Here is a 24,419-nt window from a genome sequence, read left to right as displayed (position 1 = left end):
ACATAGATCCATCTACATATAAAAATAAGCAAAGTGAGAAAAGTCGCATACACAGTTGTTGTGATCGTAGCATAAGCTAACACTGTGCAGTCTGGCCTCTTGGTTCTATTAGAGCTGTTTTCATTGGGTGGAGTTCTACAGACGACTATCCATGAGGTCACTGTCACAACTATTAGCAGAAACGCACTGAAAAAAAGTAACAGAGTTAGACTTAAAAATTCACACAGGAATAAACAAATGAATACAATGATGGAGACTATAGTGGAGCTGGGAAAAAAGGCCACATGAGCAGAACAGGATGGATGTCTCAGAGCCAGAACGCTCTCCAACACCATCATCTGCTGGAGGAGAACTCCATAGATGACTGACACTCCCCATAAAGAGAACAGTGCTCTGCAGGTCATGTCTTTGGTCCAGTTGCAGTCTCCTTGGATCAGTTTTGTTATGATGTATGGATTCAGAAGAAGCTCCAACATGTCAGTGAGGAGGGTGATGATGACGAAAGCTAGAATTTGGCCCTTGTGTTTGTGATGACGGTGTAGAACAGTGAGAGCCCAAACCAGAGAGACCACACCAGCACACTCAGCATAGATGAGGAAGATGGACAGTCTGATGTTGTAGTCTAAGCGCTCATCAGGAGAAAGATTAAGATGAACTAAGGGACAGTTGGGTATTACAGCACACGCCATAGTAGATCACTCTGTCTTGTTCTGTTTGAGAACCTAGAGTGGAAACGATCAGTCAGGTTCTGTTTCTTATGTAGAAATAAGGTCTTCTAGTGCAGAACCTCTAACAGAATAAACATCAGGTAGTCTTAATATCTTACTTCCATTAAGCAAAACCTAACCCTAATCCTGGCCCTTGCCTTTATCTCAACCCAACACCTAATCCAGCCTCACCTAGAACCTAACCCAAAACCTAACCCAGGCGTACCCAAAACCTAACCCTAACACAAAATCTAACCCTGATTCTGACCATAGCCTAACCCTATCCCAAAACCTTACCCTAATTCTGGCCCTAACCCAGAACCTTACCCTAATTCTGGCCCTAACCCAGAACCTAACCCTAATCCTGGCCCTAGCCTTAATCTCAACCCAACACCTAATCCAGCCTCACCTAGAACCTAACCCAAAACCTAACCCAGGCGTACCCAAAACCTAACCCTAACACAAAATCTAACCCTGATTCTGACCATAGCCTAACCCTATCCCAAAACCTTACCCTAATTCTGGCCCTAACCCAGAACCTTACCCTAATTCTGGCCCTAACCCAGAACCTAACCCTAATCCTGGCCCTAGCCTTAATCTCAACCCAACACCTAATCCAGCCTCATCTAGAACCTAACCCAAAACCTAACCCAAAACCTAACCCACTCTCACCCAAAACCTGACCCTAATCCTGGCACTAATCCTAGCTTTAACCCAAACCTAATCCTAATCTTCACCCTGGCCTTTTAATCTCAGCCTAATCCAGTTCCAAAGTCAAGTCAAGAGGCTTTTATTGTCATTCCATCTGACTGCAAGAACAAAGTAGACCGAAATTATGTTTCTCCAGGATCTTCATGGTCCAACATGGAATCTGAACAATACAATAAAATACTCTAAATACAGCAGACATCAGACACAGTAATCAGACAAGACAGTAATCAGATGTAGACAGTAATCAGACGCAGACACAGCTCTCAGTACTGAATGTGTGGTGGGGAGAAGGTGCAGAGAATAAAGACACATCATGTATCCTGTATTCTCATCACAGAAAAAAACAGAAACCGCTTTTGGGTGTCCAAATATTTGCATGGAGCTCCTTTAAAATTTCACTCTAAAATGAAACACTAATTTGAATTAAAATGTTGAAATGAAGGTTTCGTCTTTAACTATGGCTTTAGGAGATCATAGACGTCCATCTTCTACTCACCTAACTATTCACACTGACAGATTTTAATCAATAACTGTCTTACCTGTTGATCAGAATGTCTCTGTTATCTGAGATTTCCTATAAGCTGTAATTCCTACAGTAATGTTTAGAATTCAGTAGAGATTAATCTGAGCTCTTACCGGAGATGCAGACGTTGACTCTGCTGATCTGAAAGAGATTTTGTTCTCTTGACTTTATAGATCACTATACTTTCCGTTTGAGAATCTAGAGTAAAAACAATCAGTCAGGTTCTGTTTCTTATGTAGAAATAAGGTCTTCCAGTGCAGAACCTCAAACAGGATTTCACTTAATGAATCTTCTCACCAGCTTGTAACAGAGAGGTATGCAGGGTGAGTAAAAGAGATGAACCGATCTCTAAAAGGCCTAAAGAAGAAGTTAAATATGAAACATTTCTTTAATATTTTAAGGAAGATTACTTGTTTGCTTCCTGTTAATTGGTATTTCTTAATTTCATTATGAACTGAGATAAATGATTACCTAAAACACTTTGCTATCTTCTTAAAGTCTTCTCCTGCGGTATCAGTTATATTAATGTTCAGCAGTTAACAGTTAGTGTTAACAGCTGCTTAGAGGAGCTCATGGCTGCTGAGGGGTTTGAGGAGTCAGTACTTATAAGCTGGACTTTCCTTAAATACGTTTCACACCAGATGCAGTAAAATGCCAACATGCTCCCACATTAGTCAGTGAAGCTCTTTACACTGCAGCTGTATTCTAGCAGAAACTATACAAGTGCAGTATTTCCTGTGTTATACATCTAATTTACATAATCATCTCAATAAACAGCTGCTTTGGAGCCAATAATAAGTGTTTACCTGAATTCCATAAACATAACGGTTAAATTAGTAAATCAGATCATGTCAGTGACTGTGAGGCTAATCTAGAAAGCTATGCTGAAAAGACGTGTAGCCTGTATTCTCATCACAGGAAAAACAAACTACTTGCTTCTCAGGATACGAGTGTTTGCCGCACCCCAGTGTGAAATGGGTTAAGCCAGAGCCCTACTAAGATAATTAATGTCTGAGTTATCTGAGGTGACTTTTGCACAGAGCTCAATTAATATTTCGTTCTAAACTAAAACACTAATTTCAGTTAAAATGTTGAAATGAAGGTTTCATCTTTAGTTTTATGGCTTTATGAGATCACAGATGTTCATCTTCTACTCACATCAACAGAGTTTGTGCAGAAACCCAATATTAATATTTAAATATGCTCAAATATTTGCAATCACATCAATAACTTTTTTAACTGTTGATGAAAATTTCATTACAGTAATGTTTAGAATTCAGTAGAGATTAATCTGAGCTCTTACCGGAGATGCAGACGTTGACTCTGCTGATCTGAAAGAGACAAAGTTTGTACTCTAGACTAACACACCAACGCTCTCACCAACACACACACACACACACACACACACACACACACACACTAACCCCAGCTATGTGTTGCTGAGAGAGCCAAATATGAAACGGCGAGTTTTCAGCGAGTGCACATCAGTACTTCTGCATTTAGCTCATCTGTGACAGTGAACACAAACACACTCACACATTTTTTTGATTTTCCAGTAATGTTTGTTTATTTGTTTGTGTTTACGCAGATAAATACAGGACTGTTATTGGATATTCATCATTAGTGTTGAACACAGATGAATTTCTGTGCAGTGAAAACACACACGTGATAAAACGAGCCCGGGAGCAGGGAGGGTGAAGGGCTTTACTCAAGGGACCAACAGTGGGTATTGAACCCACAACCCTGCCCTCCATAGCCCAGTGCTCTAACCGCTGAGCCGCCACTGCCTCAGTATTGTTTTTAACCTTTGGCACCACCTAGTGTTCCAGAGCTGTCAGTGCGAGTGTGTGTTCCTCAGCTGTTTTATTGATTGATGAATTTCATTGATCACTTTTTGTCCAACTGCAAGAACATTGTTCTACACACAGGTAGTCCCATGCTAACATTTCACTAAGAGGCCTTGGTGGATAAAACACCTGACTACACTCAGCTTTAACAAACTTTAGAAGATAAGCTGGTAAATGATTTCTCAGAGACTTCATTAAATTAAACACATCATGCTCCATCTTTTACTGCTGGATACAAAAGGATCATTCACACCTTCTGATTTTCCATGACAGAGGCAGATTATATCTGCCCAGTATCATTTATTTACTCCAGTCTTCAGACAAATAAATCATATGTATGTTGGTTCAGGTGGAATCTGGAGGAAAGGTCTGTATTTCCTCGTATCTCAATAATGGGATAATGAGTCTATCCTCTAATAATAAAATGGGTTTACTCTCACTATCTAGTACAGTGAGAACACTAGATAGGTTACCAGTGGAACCCCGGTTCTCGGAATCAGGAGCTTTCCTCGCTCTGATTGGCTAGTCTGTAGGCGACTATCAGCGAGTTTGAAGTGTTAGCCAATCGTAGGGCAGCTTGAGCAGCACTGCAGGCCAATCAGCTGGTGAGGGAGGCGGGTTTTGTCGGAATACGGGTGGGAAATGCTCCGGCTTCAGGAGACCGTTATTAAGCTTTAGCGAACAGAAACTCCTCACTGCTCGATTAAACCCAGTTCAGTGACTGTAACTCAAACACAAACCACAGATTCTGTCTTTTAGCCGCAGGTTTTTAGTCAGAATTTGAGTTTAAACCCGAGTTTTAGCTGAAATTACTGGAAATGTTGAAGTCGTCTGTTTCCCGCCTGAAGGCGCTGTTGTGTCTCTCAGAGAAAATGGCGGGCTGGGAGACTCTCTGGTAGCGGTAGGAGCCCCGGGCTGAGGTGAGGGAAGCTCTTAGTTATTAGTAATTTAAGAGGAAAACAGACCCCTCTGCTCCTCTCTTTTATAAACACTGAGTTTAATGAACGTTTGGAGAGTCTAGTACCCTCTTCCAGAGCCTCTGAGGTGACATTTTGGCTTTTTTAAAAGGCCCTGAGATAATATCACTCCTGAAGCCACAGAATAATAAATGCTAAATACACATGATATTGATCCAGTTATGAGATTGTGATTAGAAACACTTAGCATGGTTTATCTTTATAGACTTTTCCAAGCACAACTGTAGTAGATACAGCTCTTCTTTAATGTGTTTGTTGGAAAATAAAGTAGGAAATAAATGAACTGAGGCGTGAATATAGAGTTTTATTAGGTTTTAAAGCTTTTCCTTCTGCAGAATTATAGTTCCTTAACATGCAGCTTGTTTCTGCACTGTTAACTGTATAACTTCCTTGCAGAATTTGTGGATAAACCTCTTAACATGCTTTGAGGACCGTTCAAGGAACCTTTTTCTTCTAAAAAATAAAAAAAAACTTATCTTGAAGGTTCCTCAAAGCATGTTAAGAGGTTCCTCCACAGTTTAAAATTGAAGAACGTCCAAACCTTCTTCAACGTTCCTCATACTTTAAACATTGTCACAGTTACAACCTTTAATAATCATATGGATATTTCAGATTTTAGTGGTTTACCTTAAAATTAAATGGAAGATTAATATCTCTATTATCATCAGGTGCATTTTGTATTTTTTTTATTTAAAAAAAATAATGAAGATGATCCAAAGTCTGGACAGTCCTCATGTATTTATCTACTTGTGTTCCTTAGTGTTGATATTCTTAAAATAGTGGAATTTATACTCAGTACTCAACAGTACTTTACGTACAGGTCTTTATAAATGCACACTTAGATTCAGGTCTTTTAGGGCCTTTCCCGTGTATTGAGAGAATATGAATGCATATGCTGTAAAACTTTCTGCAGCAACAGACCAGCAAACCAGATGAAACAACTTCAGCATCGAGTTCAAACCACCTGGTACCTGTGTGATGCATCTTCACATGTTTTTATTTATTATTTACTGAAACTACCGACCACTGAGAAGAAACCTGCTACCATAGTGAGCACCAACCATCTGATAACCACATGCCCATCCAAAATACGAGAGGGTGTAGTTTTTCAGTAGTTAGACTGCACTGCAAGATTTATAATAATTAGTTTTAGTGTGTAACTCTAATCTCATAAAAGCTCAAGCTGTTTTAAGATACACATGCTATAGATCCAATTTTAAGATTGTAATTAGAAACACTTTGTAATTATAAAAACATCTCTTAGTATTTAATCATACACTAATCATAGTATTTCATGTTATAGACCACAGTTGTGGTCAGATGTTGTTATCATTGACATGGATATCACTGCAATATCAGGCTTTTTTTGAGAAAATCACAATGTTATATGAGAGCTATCTGTGTCAGATCTGCACAGCATTCTTTAAACATACAGTACAGAAAACACTGTCGGAGTTCCAGGATGGATGGACCAATAGATTTACATTGACTTCTATTCAAAGAGTTTTTACCCTGAACTTTAATTTAGTCTAAACGCTGTCATTGACCTTTGGGTGGTCTCAGTCGTTTGGGGAGATTCCAGTTTAAAGATTGTTTCACCATAATCTAAGCTGGACATTTGGGAAGCCAGGCATTCAAGTACAGCGTCTACTATCAGAAATGGACCAAACAAGATTGATTTCATGGGAGGTGTATGAGGAAACAATTTCTAACTGTTCTGAGATCTTTTTAACCCTCTTTCCAGACTCCTCTACATCCACAGCCTTCTTTCTGAAGGCCTCAGAGAGCTCCTTTGATCTGGCCATGGTGATCATCTTCATCACTCACTTCAATCATCAAGAGCAAACCAGACTAAATGTCTAAGATTTAAATAAGACGGACTCCTCCAGAATCCCCTCGAACCTGAGTCAAATTCTACACATTTGAAGTAGGAATCAATGTGAGGGAGTTGAGTAGATATACTATAGATAACAAAAATGGCCACATTCCAGCAATGTACCCGACTGAGGAACATCTCTCCTTCTCCATTTCCTCCCCCTGATGCTGCTGAACTGATGGAGGACGGTTTCAGTGTTCAGTTTCCACTGATTGTTCAGCTTCAACAGCTGGTTGTATGGGTGACTGTGTGGGTTTCTGTTTGCAGACCAGCACACACAGCAGGGGGTCTACGATCACTCTCAGACTCAACAGACAGAGAGTCATCATCACCAGGAACCAGGACTGATATCTCCATTTATCTAAACAAATGTACAGAATGAGAAAAATCAAGTACAGGATCAGTGTGATCGTAGCATAAGCTAACACTGTGCAGTCTGGCCTCTTGGTTCTGTTAGAGCTGTTTTCATTGGGTGGAGTTCTACAGACCACTATCCATGAGGTCACTGTCACAGCTATCAGTGGAAACACACTGACAAAATGAAATGGGGGTAGACCAAAAACTTCACACAGGAATAAACAAGGGAATACAACAATGGATACTATGATGGAGCAGGGAGGAAAGAACACAAGAGCAAAACAGGATGGATGTCTCAGAGCCAGAACGCTCTCCAACACCATCATCTGCTGGAGGTGAACACCACAGATGACTGACACTCCCCATAAAGAGAACAGTGTTCTGCAGGTCATGTCTCTGGTCCAGTTGCAGTCTCCTTGGATCAGTTTTGTTATGATGTATGGATTCAGAAGAAGCTCCAACATGTTATTGAGGAGGGTGATGATGACGAAAGCTGGAATTTGACCTTTGTGTTTGTGATGACGGTGTAGAGCAGTGAGAGCCCAAACCAGAGCTCCCACACCAACGTACTCGACATAGATGAGGAAGATGGACAGTCTGATGTTGTAGTCTGAGCACTCATCAGGAAAAAGATAAATATGATAAAATGGACGGTATAAGAGCACACGCCATAGTAGATCACTCTGTCTTATGTTTGAGAACCTAGAGTGGAAACGATCAGTCAGGTTCTGTTTCTTATGTAGAAATAAGGTTTTCCAGTGCAGAACCTCTAACAGGATTTCACTTACTGAAGCTTCTCACCAGCTGCAGAGACACAAACTGCTACCAGACTGAGTAGAAACACCAGCTGGAAGCACAGAGAAGAACAACAGTCACAAACATACATCACTTAACCAGAGCAGATTAAACACTGCTCTTTCATTAAGCTGATTAAGAGTGATCGCTCTACAGTAGCATGCAAACGTTTAGTCTGAATCTCTGTTAGTGAGAATAGTTGAGTGAGTAGAAGATGAGCTGATCTCCAAAAGGTCTAAACTAGTTAAAGATGAACCTCTCTTTAATATTTAGAGCAAGATTACTTTTTCATTTACATCATTTTCAGTTGTAAATAACAGAAAAAAATATATAAAAGGACCCAAAGCCAAAGTTGCATGGTCAGTATATAACATTTGGTAAGTTTCAGTATCACCCCTTACTTTCAGCAATGTATTTCTAGTTCAGTGAGGTTCTTCTGCTGTATTTCTTTTGCTGTTGCATTACAAACTGTCTGTATACAAACCTCTACATGAAAACACTTTACTATCTTCTTAAGTGTAGTATTTACTGTTCTATGTACAATTTACACCAATAAACATCAACAAACAAAAGTAAGTGTTTATCTAAATTCCCTAACAATAATCTTTTCCACCTGATATTTTAAACAAACAGCTAAATGACAATCAGAACATGTCATTAACTGTGAGGCTAATATAGAAAACCATGCTCAAATTTAGTCTATATGACGTTTATTTTAGCACACAGACAATAAAAACATTTGTATCCTGTATTCTCATCACAGGGAAGAACATGGAATGGGCTTGACGATAATAACTGTAAACAAGACATAGCCTGAATATAAAAATAAAGAAAACACAAATTTAATATTAAAAAGTAAAAATGCAGTTTCATTTTTAACTTTAGCTTTAAAAGATCACTTTGTCTTCTACCCACAAAAGTATTCATAGTAACAGATTTTGACAGGGGTTGTCCAAACTTTTGCATGTCACTGTATTTTGAGTCACATTTATCAATAACTTTCTTACCTTTTGATCAGAATGTCGCTGTTATGTGAGATTTCATATAAACTGTAATTAATCCAGTAATGTTTAGAATTCAGTAGAGATTAATCTGAGCTCTTACAGAGACAACATCATAAAACCAACACCTCCACCCTCTTCCCCCTCCATCCACCACACACACACCCTTAAAAAAGATTTTTCTGAGAGAACAAGATACTTCAGTATATTCCACATTAATGCCTGAATGGCAACAAAAGTTGAATTTTAACCAAAAGCCTTAGTATTTATCAAGGCATCTTTCCATGTATTAATAGAGAATATGAAGGCATATGCTGTCCAGCTTTCAGGCAGCAAGAGACCAACAAACAGCTCCAGCACTGAGCTCAAACCACCGGATTCCTGCGTGACGTGTTTTCACATATTTTTATAAATGATTTCCTGAAGCAACCGACCACTGAGAGGAAACTGATAACCACAAACCCAATGATAAACATATCCTAAAAGTTCAAGCAGTTTTAAAAGGTACAGATGTTTTTATTCAAAAGATAAATATATAGATACCATCACAAACTTCTGAGTAAACACTTCAGTAAACCTTATATATAAACTTAATCATTTAATAAAGGTTCTTTAGTGTGTGTCCACATATATTTGGCCATATACCACATATATTTAGAACTGGGTCCACTGGTCAGAAATTTACTTTCACTCATCATGGATGTGAATGACTTGGCAATATTGGACCTAAACTGATTTCTCTGAACTGTTCTTTTTGTTTTCAGTGAATTACTAATCTGAGTATATTAGTTATACTATATTATAACTGTAATGATTATTATTAGATTATATCACGAATGTTAATGTAGCTGCTGTCTGCAAAACAAAAAAAGCTTGAAAGAATATTTAAGAGCACATTCTGCTAAACTATTCAACTATTACACTGACGGAAAAGGCAGATAACAGCCACAGTCATATTGAGCAGATACCAAAAAAGTGTAAAAGGCATTAATGTGTTTCAGAATAGAAATAATTATAAACAACATTTTAAATAGATCACAGAAAATTCACTGCTTTGTTTGGCAACTGATAACCACTTGTGTACAGAAAAGAATAAAAAACTAACCATATAAAATAAATAATTAAAGATTTTTATCTGGTGAAGAGTAGCGTACAGTTAACAGCTTAAGATTTCATTTGGTGTCATTTTAAAAGAAGACAAAGCAGTCAGAACAGCAAAGGAGACGTCTGAGTTCACAAGCTATTCATACAAACCTAAACTTTACTGTGATATATTTGTAACATTTTTCACCAACCAAGATTAGTAAAATCTTAAATTTCACCAGTTTTACCCTGAACTGATTAAAAAATAGAGATCATCTGTCCTCGTTTCCTCCCCCTGATCCTGCTGAACTGATGGAGGACAGTTTCAGTGTTCAGTTTCCACTGATTGTTCAGCTTCAACAGCTGGTTGTATGGGTGACTGTGTGGGTTTCTGTTTGCAGACCAGCACACACAGCAGGGGGTCTACGATCACTCTCAGACTCAACAGACAGAGAGTCATCATCACCAGAATCCAGGATACATAGATCCATCTACATATAAAAATAAGCAAAGTGAGAAAAGTCGCATATACAGTTGTTGTGATCGTAGCATAAGCTAACACTGTGCAGTCTGGCCTCTTGGTTCTATTAGAGCTGTTTTCATTGGGTGGAGTTCTACAGACGACTATCCATGAGGTCACTGTCACAACTATTAGCAGAAACGCACTGAAAAAAAGTAACAGAGTTAGACTTAAAAATTCACACAGGAATAAACAAATGAATGTGATGATGAAGAGTATGATGGAGCAGGGAGGAAAGAACACATGAGCAGAACAGGATGGATGTCTCAGAGCCAAAACGCTCTCCAACACCATCATCTGCTTGAGGAGAACTCCACAGACACTTAAACCAAACCATAAAGAGATCAGTATTCTGCAGGTCATGTCTCTGGTCCAGTTGCAGTCTCCTTGGATCAGTTTTGTTATGATGTATGGATCCAGAAGAAGCTCCAACATGTTATTGAGGAGGACGATGATGACAACAGTTGGAATTCGGCCCTTGTGTTTATGATGACTGCCTAGAACAGTGAGAGCCCAAACCAGAGCTCCCACACCAGCACACTCAGCATAGATGAGGAAGATGGACAGTCTGATGTTGTAGTCTGAGCGCTGATCAGGAAAAATATCATGACTATGATTAAAGGGACAGTCCTGTATTACAGCACACGCCATAGTATGTCTTGTTCTGTTTGAGAACCTAGAGTGGAAACGATCAGTCAGATTTAATCTCACTTCATTTTATGTAGAAATCAGCAGATTAAGAGTGACAGTTTTACAGTGCTTACAAAAAGGCTTGAAAAGCTTTTTGAAGCAGTTCTTTCAGTTCTTGTTTGGGTGAATTTTGCCAGTTCTTCCAGCAAAAGGTTTCTAGTTCTGTGAGGTTCTTCTCTTGATGTTTCATGATCTTTATCTTACACCATTAACTGCAGATTCTTAATTACATTACAAACTGAGGAAATGATTATTTTAGTGTGCAGAGTGTTCGGCAGCTGCTTAGAGGAGCTCAAGGCTGCTGATTGTTGGGACGAGGTTTGAAGAGTCAGGGTATTTAATAAACTGGACTTTTCTAAAGCCCATTTCACAGTAGACCCAGTAAATCAGCAGTACACTCCTATATTAGTCAGTTAAACCTTTCACACAGTGCATCAGTACCATGTGCATCAAGCTCAGAAATACACACTTTTTATCAACATGTGTAGTGAGCATTACCTGTGTTACGCATCTAATTTACATCAATAATCATCTTAACAAACAGCTTGTTTCAGTGTAAGTGTTTATCTAAATTCCATAAAAATAATCTGTTTCCACCTGAAATTTTAAATAAATCAGAACATGTCAGTAACTGTGAGGCTAATTTAGAAAGCTATGCTGAAAAGACGTGTAGCCTGTATTCTCATCACAGTGAAAACAAACTACTTGTGTGCCACACCCCAGTGTGAAATGATAATGTGTCTGACATCTTGGTGAAAGTTATCCGAGAGCTCAAATGGCTTCACATGTCCAAACTTTTGCATAGAGCTCCATTAATATTTCACTAAAAAAGTTCAACACTAATTTTATTTAAAATGTTGAAATGAAGGTTTCATCTTTAACTTTCTGACTTCAGGAGATCATAGATGTTCTTCTACTCACCTAACTATTCACACTAACAGAGATTTTGTCAAGGGGTGCCCAAACATTTGCATGTCACTGTATTTTGAATAAGCTGTAATTCCTACAGTAATGTTTAGAATTCAGTAGAGATTAATCTGAGCTCTTACCGGAGATGCAGACGTTGACTCTGCTGATCTGAAAGAGATTTTGTTCTCTTGACTTTATAGATCACTGAGGTCGTACGTCATTCTGTGGTGGGAGTAATGTCCATATTTGGTACACCGGGTCTAATCTGGATTCTTAATGGCAGAAATGGCCTCTATCCCCTGTAGGTTCTGTTCTCTGTACGTGGTTCTCCTGTACAGCACTGGATCCTCTGAATTACGAGATGGTTTAAGAGTCATAATACTAAGATCACTACATGCAGGCTGATGCTGCTGTGCATCAGTTAGACGTAAAGCGGGTTGTAGAGGTCGTATCACTCTGCGTAACCATCTCTAGAAGAAGGCTTTCTACTAGATTGTGGGACATTGCTGTGAGATTTGATGGACCATCCATCATTCAAGAGAACACAGCTCCACTGCTCCACAGCTCAATTCTGGGGGGCTTACTACTCCTCTAGCCCACACCTGGCTTTAGGAACCAATAGGTTCCAATATGTCTGTCTGATCCAGAGAGTCCTATTCTATTGGCAGTAATTCTCTCCGGGGACTAGGCAGGCTGTGTATGCAACTTGAAGTGGCTGAAAGGGGTATCTACAAATATTTAGACATATGTGGACGTATGTGTGGTAGAACATTACTGGTTCTACTTGTTGCTTAAACTCACACTGGAAATCAGAAACTGTGTTGAAGTGGTTTAATAAGGGCTTTAGTGTGAACCAGTCATTAACCCAACCCGAGTCAGCTGTGTAATCCCAGCTGGTGGCAGATCTTCACTGATTGATCCCTTATTGGTAGGCCTGAAGTTCTACCCTCTCCTGCTCCTGTTGATCAAACAGGCCCCAGTGTACTAAGCAGTACTGAACCTGTGGCTCCACCTAGTGTTCCAGATATATCAGTGTGAGGGGGTGCTCTTCAACTGCTTCCCTTGACAATTTCTGCACACTTTCAGTTGTAGAACAAATGCAGTACATTGGTCTCCACATTCAGCAGCTCCTACCCCAGCAAAACCCTCCATCACTGCTACACGTCTGGTGTTCAGAGACTGCTTGTTTAGTTTACAACTGGGATTAAGAGGCTGACCACTAATGAAAACTGGGAATTTACCCTCACAACTGTAAACTACAGCTCTAATCACACATTTACTCTAATTTCACTGCAGTGATCTCAAGTAGACGAGCTTATGTAGTTTAAAACTGATCATTTCAACATTCAAACTACAGATATAGAAACATTTATTTAACTTGCTCATTAGTTCAGTATCACCATCTGCACTTTCACCTCCTCATTATTATAAATTACTTGATAATTATTGTGTGTTTATTAGCTGTTAGCTTTACTGGTGCTGCTCCAGTTTCCACACTATGAGCTTTTAAAAACATCCAGGAGATCAAAGAGGCTGAACACCGCTCCACAACCTGTGGAGTTTTGTTTCACACCCGTATCCAGGCTTTCCTCGCTCTGATTGGCTAGTCTGTAGGCGACTATCAGCGAATTTGAAGTGTTAACCAATCGTAGCGCAGCTTGCGCAGCACTGCAGGCCAATCAGCTGGTGAGGGAGGCGGGTTTTGTCGGAATACGGGTGGGAAATGCTCCGGCTTCAGGAGACCGTTATTAAGCTTTAGCGAACAGAAACTCCTCACTGCTCGATTAAACCCAGTTCAGTGACTGTAACTCAAACACAAACCACAGATTCTGTCTTTTAGCCGCAGGTTTTTAGTCAGAATTTGAGTTTAAACCCGAGTTTTAGCTGAAATTACTGGAAATGTTGAAGTCGTCTGTTTCCCGCCTGAAGGCGCTGTTGTGTCTCTCAGAGAAAATGGCGGGCTGGGAGACTCTCTGGTAGCGGTAGGAGCCCCGGGCTGAGGTGAGGGAAGCTCTTAGTTATTAGGAATTTAACAGCTGCACTAAGTTTTAGTGGCCATAAAATAATATACTTTGGCTATTAGATAATAAATTGGCCTATATTAATTTCTGACCTCAGTATATTGTTTTTTGGTCTCCATATTATACATATTACACCTGTTTCAACACATTTGTTGCACATAAACAAATATCCATTAATTGGAAATAATATGCATTAATAATTTCTATTCATTTCTATCATTTGATCTAAGGCAGAGTTGATATATGAGAAGCACATATTTTAAATACTTTATATTACTTTAATTAATTCTTTACAAGTTACTTTTTTTATTGTTAAGTTGCAAAACCATCTGGTCTTTAACTTTTTTACATAAAATTAACAATAATTTAATCCAAACAAACACGTTCCAGTGAAATTCAGATAAATTATGTTGAATTACTTCATTGAATTACTTGTTGAATCAATTAAATTTTATGTTAAGGGAACAAATTTAGTTTATACTAACTTTTATTGCTGTGTTTCATGTAGATTTTCATATGGATTCACTTTATATCATTAGGTAAATATTTTGTTTTTATTCATTGTTGCTTCATTTTACAAAACTGAATATTTCTGTATGTTTGTTCTTTATAGCAGTGAGTTTCTTTATAAGTGAATCATTGCTCTACAGGACTATACGTGTTTGTGTCCACAGCCGTGAGCTGGGTACTGAAGAACAAGGTAGATGCAAAATGCAAAAGATTATATTAAAACATATAAAAGATGTAAAGATTTGTAAAAGATGTTGAATTGCTTTATAAATGCTCACTTAGATTGATGTGTTTAAGGGTTTATTATGTTTTATTTTCATGTATTGAGAGGAAATATACATGCATATGTTACACAGTTTTCTGCAGCAACCAACAAACAATAAAAAACAGCTTCAGCACCAAGTTAAAACCACCCGGTACCTCTGTGACACGTCTTTGCACCGACCACTGAGGGGAAACCCACCTGATAGTCACGTGCCCTGTGCAAAATACAACAGGGTGCAGTTAGTCAGTGTTCAGCCTCGCCTACCTTAGTGAGAAAATGCACTTAACTGTGTTTAAAACAAACTGAAACTAAGTGTGCTGTAAATATACTAGCAAATATGTGTATTTACTTTAAAATATATTTAAAATACCTTACTATTATGTTTATCAACTGCTTGTAAGTAAACTTTGACTACACTTAAAAATATAAACAAATACAATGAAGTATACTTTAAATTGAAACTTAAAATTTAATTTATTATACACCTTAAATATTTGTTTTCAGACAAACATGGTAGAACAGTACATTCAAATACATTTATGCACTACAAAGTAAAGAAACTTGAAGTATATATATGTAGTTATTATATATTTGTGTAAATATATTTTAGTGCAATTCTGATACACTGTTCTTAATAGTGATGCAGGTAAAATAATTATGAATTATGTTTTAGTTTCACTTTAAGTAAATGTGTAACAGTTCAAGTTTTAGAAAGTACACAATTAAGGTTAGACTTTTTATTATTTTTGTATGATTAAATAAAGTAGTAAATTAAGTAAATAAGTAACTGATACATGTGCTTTGATCATTAGTGTGAACTTTAGTGCATTTATAAATGTAGTACATAATACATTTTAGCACACTTTAGTCTAACTAATATACTAGGGTATATTTCAAGATGTTGGAACTAAAGTTACACCCTAAAACTAAACATCTAATAAAAACTCAAACTGTTTTAAACAGTTTTTTCATTCAGAAGCATTAGATATAGACACATTTAAAAGATTGGGGTTAAAAACATTTTATAATTATGAAAATATCAGTAAATGCTTGCTAAATATTTCATCATATATTCAAATGTAGTTGTCATATCATGTTCGTAATTACAAACAGTGGTCAGAAGCTTGCATACACTCATCATAGACATGGATATTAATAATGGGCTTTGATATGTTCCGAGCACGACTGTATGTGTTTGTTAATGTGACTGCTGTCTGGATAAAAGGAAAGAGAATTTAAAGAAACTAGGTCAAGTGTCTCTAAGATCAAATATTTCATGCAGTGAACAACTTAGCACATTTTTCTCTACATTTTAACTGTAATTTAATTTCTAATTTTACTGTTAAAAACACTGTAAAATCAGAAACATTTTTGGAGTTATAAATGATAGTTCAGTAATTCACAATGGGAATTTCTGTTCATAAAATACAGAAAAAACTAACCATACACCTAATTTGGAAGACTTCTGGGGAAGATTAACACAGTATTACTATGTCATTTAAAACTATATATTTTTAAAGAATTAAACAACAAAATTTTACCATATCTACCTAAATCTATCTAATATACGCTACAGCAAGACAGAATTTCATGACAAATGGACCAATAGAAATTCTTCAAATGACTTGGAATAAAAACATATTATGTACAAAGTAAAACTATATGAAGAACAGATGAACTTTTGTTGACTGTAAGTAAATGATTAATATAAAATCGGCAAGAACATTTTAATAAGTGAAATCTATTCATTAAGATCCAAAAACCCATTCCAATAAAAACCAAATAAATTACATTAACTTACTTTAAATGTTGTTCAACAACTAAACTGTTATGTTGAGGTAACTAGAGCTACAACTAACAATTATTTTAATAAGTGATTTAATATAATTAAATTGATTAAATATAAATAATCTGTCCATTAATTCTTTGATTAAGTGAATCAGATTAAAATACATTTCCATGTCCTTTTCTTCTTTATTTTTTTTATTTGCTCTGTAACACTAAATAATAGAGAAAATAAGTGCATGCAATCATTTAGTAATAATAGATAAAGTTAAATCAAATTTTATATCTATACATTTAAAGTTAAATAAAGAAAAGAAGTGCATTGCTAATGCAAAAACTGTATGGGAGTGAGGAGCGAGACAGGATGAATTGCCTTTAGTTTGTATGTGTCTTCACTCACACTGAAGCTTAATCATTATTACCACCATTGTGTACAAGTTACATGTTTTTATAAAGCACATTTGAACACTGCTTAAGCAAATTAAACTGAAAATAAAAGTAACACACACACACACACACACTCTGTTGCATGTTACACATTTTTTAGTTGTGTGAAGTGCTCCCAAACTTTTGAGGATTTAAGCAGAACCATCTTTTCTGTGTCGGTCATGTTTCAATTTTTAAAATGTATACACTTCTTAATGTATTATACTATAGAATAATTACGCTCCTTTCAACTCGCTCTTATTTATTTATTTTTTCCAGTGTAGGCGAAGTGTGCAGGTGCTTTTTCTTTTCTGTTATTTTGAAACTGTAAACAATAGAAATAAAAAATGTTATCTTTATTAAAAAGCTTAAGAAACGTTTCATTCTTAAAAGTAACAGATATTTTGACCAAGGATGTCCAAACTATTGCATTACCACTGTATATCCTCACTTAGATTTAGGTTTAAGGATGTATCAGTTTATCATTTTTACTATTTATTGAGTGAATATGAATGCATATTCTGTACAGCGTTCTGCAGCACCAGAACCACAAAGGAAAACAGCTGCAACATCAAGCTCAAACCACCTGACACCTGTGTGACATGTCTTCAAACATTTTTATTTTATTTACTGAAACAAACCACCACTGAGAGGAAAACAGCTACCACAGCGAGCACAAACCACATGATAACCACACGCCTCATGCAAAATACAAGAGGCTGCAGTTTTTCAGTTTTTAGTCTGTGCTTCAAGATTTATGAGAACTAGAGTTGCACACTGAAACTAACATCTCATAAAAGCTCAAGCTGTTTTAAAATGCACAAATCTTTCATTCAAAATCAAATGATGTACATCCAAGTATAATATTGCATTTAGAAACACTTATTAAATGATCACTAAATCTTTGCTAAATATTTAATCAAACACTTAATTATACTATTTATTAAGAATTAATAAAATAATTATTTAAGTGTCCATATGTGTGGCCACATATTTCTTGTGTTCAAAACCATGTACAGCTTTCATTGATTTTTTGTAACTGATGTTTCATACAGTATTTCAAAGATTTAATGTGGTGTAATTTTAAAAGACAAAAGTTTTGCGTCACAGTCTTTTAACATACAATACAGCAAAGAAGACGCCTGGGTTTAAAAGCTATTCAGGTAAATCATCTCTGTCACACAAAAGAAACGTATATCTATGCTGTTGCCGTTTTTGACTTTTCTCCATAATGTGAATCTGGCAGTCGTTCTTTATATTGTATCAGAATTTCATGATGAATGGACCAATAGAAGTGCTCCAAAATGACCTGGATTCAAATCGTTTTACTATGACTTCCATTGAAAAGTCAATGTAAAATGTTTTTTCTTCTTCTGTAAAGCTGCTGTATTGGAGATATGTATACATACAGTATGTAATCAAGGCTCTCTATGTAACTTAAGCTCTCACTGTGCATTGTGTTGAATAAGAGAGGACCACAACACAATTGTCATCAGTTTTTTTTTTAATTGGTAAAAAGTTTATTTATTTATTTACTTATTTATTTATCTATATTTATTCAAATTTGTATTAGAGTGTTTGTATACAGACATCTCTACCTGTCAGGTTAAAACAGGTGTTCTTATAACAGGTGTTTGTAACATACCTGAAAGTACAGTGTGCACAGATGCTGTAAAAGATGGATATGAGAAAGCTGAAGGTGTGTTGTTGCGATTAACAGATAATGCGATGACTTAAGGCTCAGTGTGAGGGCAGTAGGGCAGTCCGGCTGAAATGTTGCTCAGTGTACAATTCACAAATGTACAGACACTTACTGAAAGGTCCAGTCCAGTCACTTATTTAACACGTATATCACCATCATGTGATCCTAAAAAGACACATTCACATAAAATCATGTAACTTTTTTTGAGATATTGTAATATTAAAGTTGTATTGCAAAGAAAATATCAAAGCCTGTCTCAAATGTATGCCAACTCACCCTGCTCACCACGATTTTTTATTAGTTTAACCAGGCAGGCCATTAAGAACAAATGATTATTTATCTCTGCACAGTTTCAGCATGGCATATCAAGAAAAATATGAATCGTCACTGTCCTGCAAAAACCTTGTACCTCCAAAACACAAACTTTACATGAGGAGGAAAAAACTTAAAATGAAAGTAAATTTTATAAGATTTAATTCCAAGTCATTTTGGAGCCATAAATCTATACACGTGTAGAGAGTGAGGTATTTTTGTACTGTATAGCAGTGTGTTTTTACATTAGATAAATCACACTTCTGCAGGACAGACTGTGTTGGTTATGTGCATCAGCTGTGAACTGAAGATCAAAGCAGAAATATCATGAAAAAATCACATAAAAATTCAACATGGCAAATATGTAAAGATGTTGAAGGTGAATTTTTAACTCTTCAAACTGTACATTTGCTTCATAAATCACTTACAGTTTAAGCCTAAAAACAGCATAAACACATCTTATTGAGAAACCATATTTATAACAAGCAAACGGTACATCTGTGGTTTACATATGTGAATATTAACAGTTATAAAAATAAAATTAGTAAAGCAGATGGAAGGAGGCTCTCACCCAGCAGCATAGAGAGAGAAAGAGGCGAACGAGATGCTGCATTATTTTAACTTCAAATTTTAATCATTTTAACCTCAGTTTCCTCCCCCTGATGCTGCTGAACTGATGGAGGACAGTTTCGGTGTTCAGTTTCCACTGATTGTTCAGCTTCAACAGCTGGTTGTATGGGTGACTGTGTGGGTTTCTGTTTGCAGACCAGCACACACAGCAGGGGGTCTACGATCACTCTCAGACTCAACAGACAGAGAGTCATCATCAACAGGACCCAGGACTGATATCTCCATACATCTATAAAAATGTACAGAGTGAGAAAAATCAAGTACAGGATCAGTGTGATCGTAACATAAGCTAACACTGTGCAGTCTGGCCTCTTGGTTCTGTTAGAGCTGTTTTCATTGGGTGGAGTTCTACAGACCACTATCCATGAGGTCACTGTCACAGCTATCAGTGGAAACGCACTGAAAAGATAAACCAGGGGTAGATCCAAGAATTCACACAGGAATAAACAAATGAATGTGATGATGAAGAGTATGATGGAGCAGGGAGGAAAAAACACATGAGCATAACAGGATGGATGTCTCAGAGCCAGAACGCTCTCCAACACCATCATCTGCTGGAGGTGAACTCCGTAGATGACTGACACTCCCCATAAAGAGAACAGTGTTCTGCAGGTCATGTCTCTGGTCCAGTTGCAGTCTCCTTGGATCAGTTTTGTTATGATGTATGGATTCAGAAGAAGCTCCAACATGTCATTGAGGAGGACGACGATGACGAAAGCTGGAATTCGGTCCTTGTGTTTGTGATGACGGTGTAGAACAGTGAGAGCCCAAACCAGAGCTCCCACACCAGCACGCTCAGCATAGATGAGGAAGATGGACAGTCTGATGTTGTAGTGTGAGCGCTCATCAGGTTCATGATAAGGATGATTAAAGGGACAGTTGGGTATTAGAGCACACGCCATAGTAGATCACTCTGTCTTGTTCTGTTTGAGAACCTAGAGTGGAAACGATCAGTCAGGTTTCATCTCACTCCATCTTATGTAGAAATCAGCAGATTAAGAGTGAAAGCTTTACAGTGGTGTGAAATCGTTTGATCAGAATCTCTGTTAGTGAGAACAGTTAAGTTGGTAGAAGATGAACTGATCTCCAAACATTTCTTTAATATTTCACATTTTCCATGTACATCTTTTACAGTTTCAAAATACCAAAAAAAAAAGTAAAAGAGCCCAAAGGGTGCCTGGTCATTACTTAGAAACATCTGCTTTGGCGAGTATCACAGCTTGTAAAGCTTTCTGATTCAGTTCTTTCAGTTCTTGTTTGGGTGATTTTTGCTAGTTCTTTTTTTGATTTTTGTTTAATAATCTTTACCTTGCAACACAACCATTATTTTGCTTCTCTGTTAACTGCAAATTCTTAATTACATCACAAACTGAAAAGACGGCTTCTGAAAACTGAGTTATTTTAGTGTGCGGCAGCTGCTTAGAGGCTCAAGGCTTCTGATTGTTGGGACAGGGTTTGAAGAGTCAGGGTAGGCTGTATTCTCATCACAGGAAAAACAAACTACTTGCTCCTCACGATACAAGTGTTTGCCGCGCCCCAGTGTGAAATGGGTTAAACAATGAACAAGCCAGAGCCCTACTAAGATAATTAATGTCTGAGACCCTGGTGAAAGTTAGCAGAGAGCTCATAACCTTTTCATAGAGCTCCATTAATATTTCACTCTAAAATAAAACACTAATTTTAATTAAAATGTTGAAATGAAGGTTTCATCTTTAACTTTCTGACTTCAGGAGATCATAGATGTTCATCTTCTACTCACCTAACTATTCACACTAACAGATTTTGACAAGGGCTGCCCAAACATTTGCATGTCACTATTTTGAATCACACTTAACAATGATCAATAACTTTCTTACCTGTTAATCAGAATGTCACTGTTATCTGATATTTCCTATAAGCTTAATCTGAGCTCTTACCGGAGATGCAGACGTTGACTCTGCTGATCTGAAAGAGACAGATTTTGTTCTCTCAACACTGTAAGAAGACCAACCCCCCCCCCACACACACACACACACACACCACACTCACACACACACCCTAACCGTAGCCATGTCTTAATGAGAGAACAAGAAACTAAACTCTGTTTTGCATCAGTGGGATAAAAGGGGAAATGGAAGCTGGATTTTAACCAGTAAAAGTTTTTATGAGATAATTCTGTGTTTTTAGTGCTTGAATCTGTTCTGAAATTAAGACTAGATAAGAGCAGCCACCTCGATGGCATGATCTTCTGATCCCAGGCCCACTTCCCTAACCTTTAAGTCAGGGCTGCTCTCTGTGTAGCTTCACATATCACATGCAGAAGTTTATTCATAGGTTTGCTAGAAATCTAAACCTATGAATGAACCTGTTGTGGGAGTTAATATGAAAATATAATATTTTTAACATTTCTTTAGTTTGATTCTATCATTCCTTAAGCAGATATAAAGAAATAAGAAAAAATATTTTAATCATTTATTCGTTCCCCCCAAGTTAACATTAACGTGTCTTTCTGTAACAATTTCTGTCACTTCTCCACCCAGCTTATAGGGCACAGGCTCCTGTGGACCCCCTGGCCTCATTCACAAGGGACATGTCCGTACCTTTTGCTGAGCCTTATTACACCTGTGAAGTAAAGGCAGTTTTGGAAACAGGTTCATGCCTCGTTGGCGTTGGGAAAATACCAACCTGTCCGCCACCGCAGAGCAGATCCAACAAACAGCATCCATATGTGCTCTTTTTTTTTTGCATGGTTCATGATGTGGACTGCCAGATGTTAAGAGCGGTACTGAACATTTGGCACCACCTAGTGTTCCAGATATGTCAGTGCAAAAATGCAGAACATCATTCCACAAACGCAACTAGCTCTCATACACCACACCACCACTGCTTCTTAATAACAGTTCACGTCTGTGCTTAGCATTCTTCCTAAGAGACGACTCGGACTGCACACTGTCGTGCTAAGCAGTATATTAATATTTAGATTAGGCACCTTTACCGTTATTGCGCCGAAGTACGACAGAATTTAAGCGTTTAATATTTTGTTCCAAGTACTTTAGAGCATTTCTACTGGTCCATTCCAATCCAGAATTATTTACACAGTGCATGGAGCAGCTGCAGGGTTCAAACCATGGAGAAAACTAAAAACAGACAAAAATGGATATACAAGATTTTCTTTAGACAGCAGCGATATGCTGTACTGCTTTCTGCAGCAAGGGAAAAAGAAACAAAGATAAACAGCTACTGCACTGAGCTCAAACCACCTCATACTTGTCTTCACACATTTATTTATCATTATATATCGAGCACTGAAAGGAAACTGCTACTGCAATGTCTGATGATCACAAGCCCAATGTAATACAGAGTACTACATTACAAATTCTGTTTGTTTTTGTTCACCATTTTTCTTACTTACTTTGAAGCACAGTCCATATATTCTCACTAGGGTTGAGGTCAGGACTTTGGGAAGGCCATTTCAGAAGCTTAATGTTAGGCTTTTTAGGATAATTGTCCTGTTGGAAGTCTCAGTTGTCCCAGTTTCAACCATTTAGCTGATGGTTTGAGGTTATGCTAAAGAGGTTTGATATAGTCCTTCTTCTTCGTCATTATTCCATCCACTTTGTTCAATGTACCTGCTTCCACTGCTATCAAAGCAGCCCCAGAGCATGATGCTACTACCACCATGCTTAAGAGCTGGTACAGTTTTATTGGTGTTACATGTCTCACCTTTACTCTTATTTATACCTCTGGTCATTGTGGTCACACAACTCTGTGAGTGTGAAACAACATTCCCTGCATTTTCTTTGTCCATGTGGTTCAGGTAAAACCATTAGTCGAGCTTAAAAGTGTCGATTTTGGAGCAGGGGTTCTTTTCTTTTAACAAGAGGTCTCTCATTATATGGTGACGTAAAACCCTCTTGACTGTAGACAGTGGCACTGGAGTTCTAAAGGCTTCAAGTTCATGGGCGGACAATGCCTAGGTGATTTTCTGTATTCTTCCTGACCATACAAAACAGTTTCCTCTCGGTTGAGAGTTTGGCAGTTTGGATCTTTTTCCAGACTTTCTTAACAGGTCTCTCAATAACTCGTCATCGTTACATGGACATGGACGCCGTGGTTCCATGCACTTCCAGCAATGAATAGCAATGAAGCCAAAACTGCCCATAACGTCTTTATATTTGTAACCAGAGTCTTCGCAGTAGAGACCAGAGGTGGAGCCAGACTTGCCTAATCATTTGGTAGATCCACTTCCTTTGAGCTCACAGTGCAGAAGCAAAGCATATTTCTCCTCTGGTTTCCCAGTTTGTCCGGGAAGAGGAATGTTTTGATGAATCATAAAGTGTCTATAGAGTCATTGAAAGCCAAATATTGCCATGACATTTGTGTGATTGATGAGTGTATGTGAACTTCCCACCATAACTGTACTATTCACAACACTTATTTAAAAAAAGCCTAGGGGCAAGAGGCAGAAAACTAATTTATAAAAGACAGGAAAACTGTAGACACTGATACATTTCTGAATAGAAACCATAAAACATTTTTGATGGATGACAACATGTAAAAAACACTAGATATGTTTAAGAGTGACACACAGTAACAGGGTGTATTAATTTGGTGTCATTTTAAAAGATGACGTTCAACCAAAGCAGTCAGTGTTAGATTTGCACAACATTCTCATACAGAACAGCAAAGAAGATGCCTGGGTTCAAAAGCTAGTCATACAAACTTTACTGTGATATATTTTTACATTTTGAGATGTTGAATTTTACCAGTTTTACCCTGAACTGAATAAAGAA

Source organism: Salminus brasiliensis, chromosome 24 (genome assembly GCF_030463535.1).
Source record: "Salminus brasiliensis chromosome 24, fSalBra1.hap2, whole genome shotgun sequence".
Taxonomy (NCBI): domain Eukaryota; kingdom Metazoa; phylum Chordata; class Actinopteri; order Characiformes; family Bryconidae; genus Salminus; species Salminus brasiliensis.
This window is presented reverse-complemented; position numbering follows the sequence as displayed.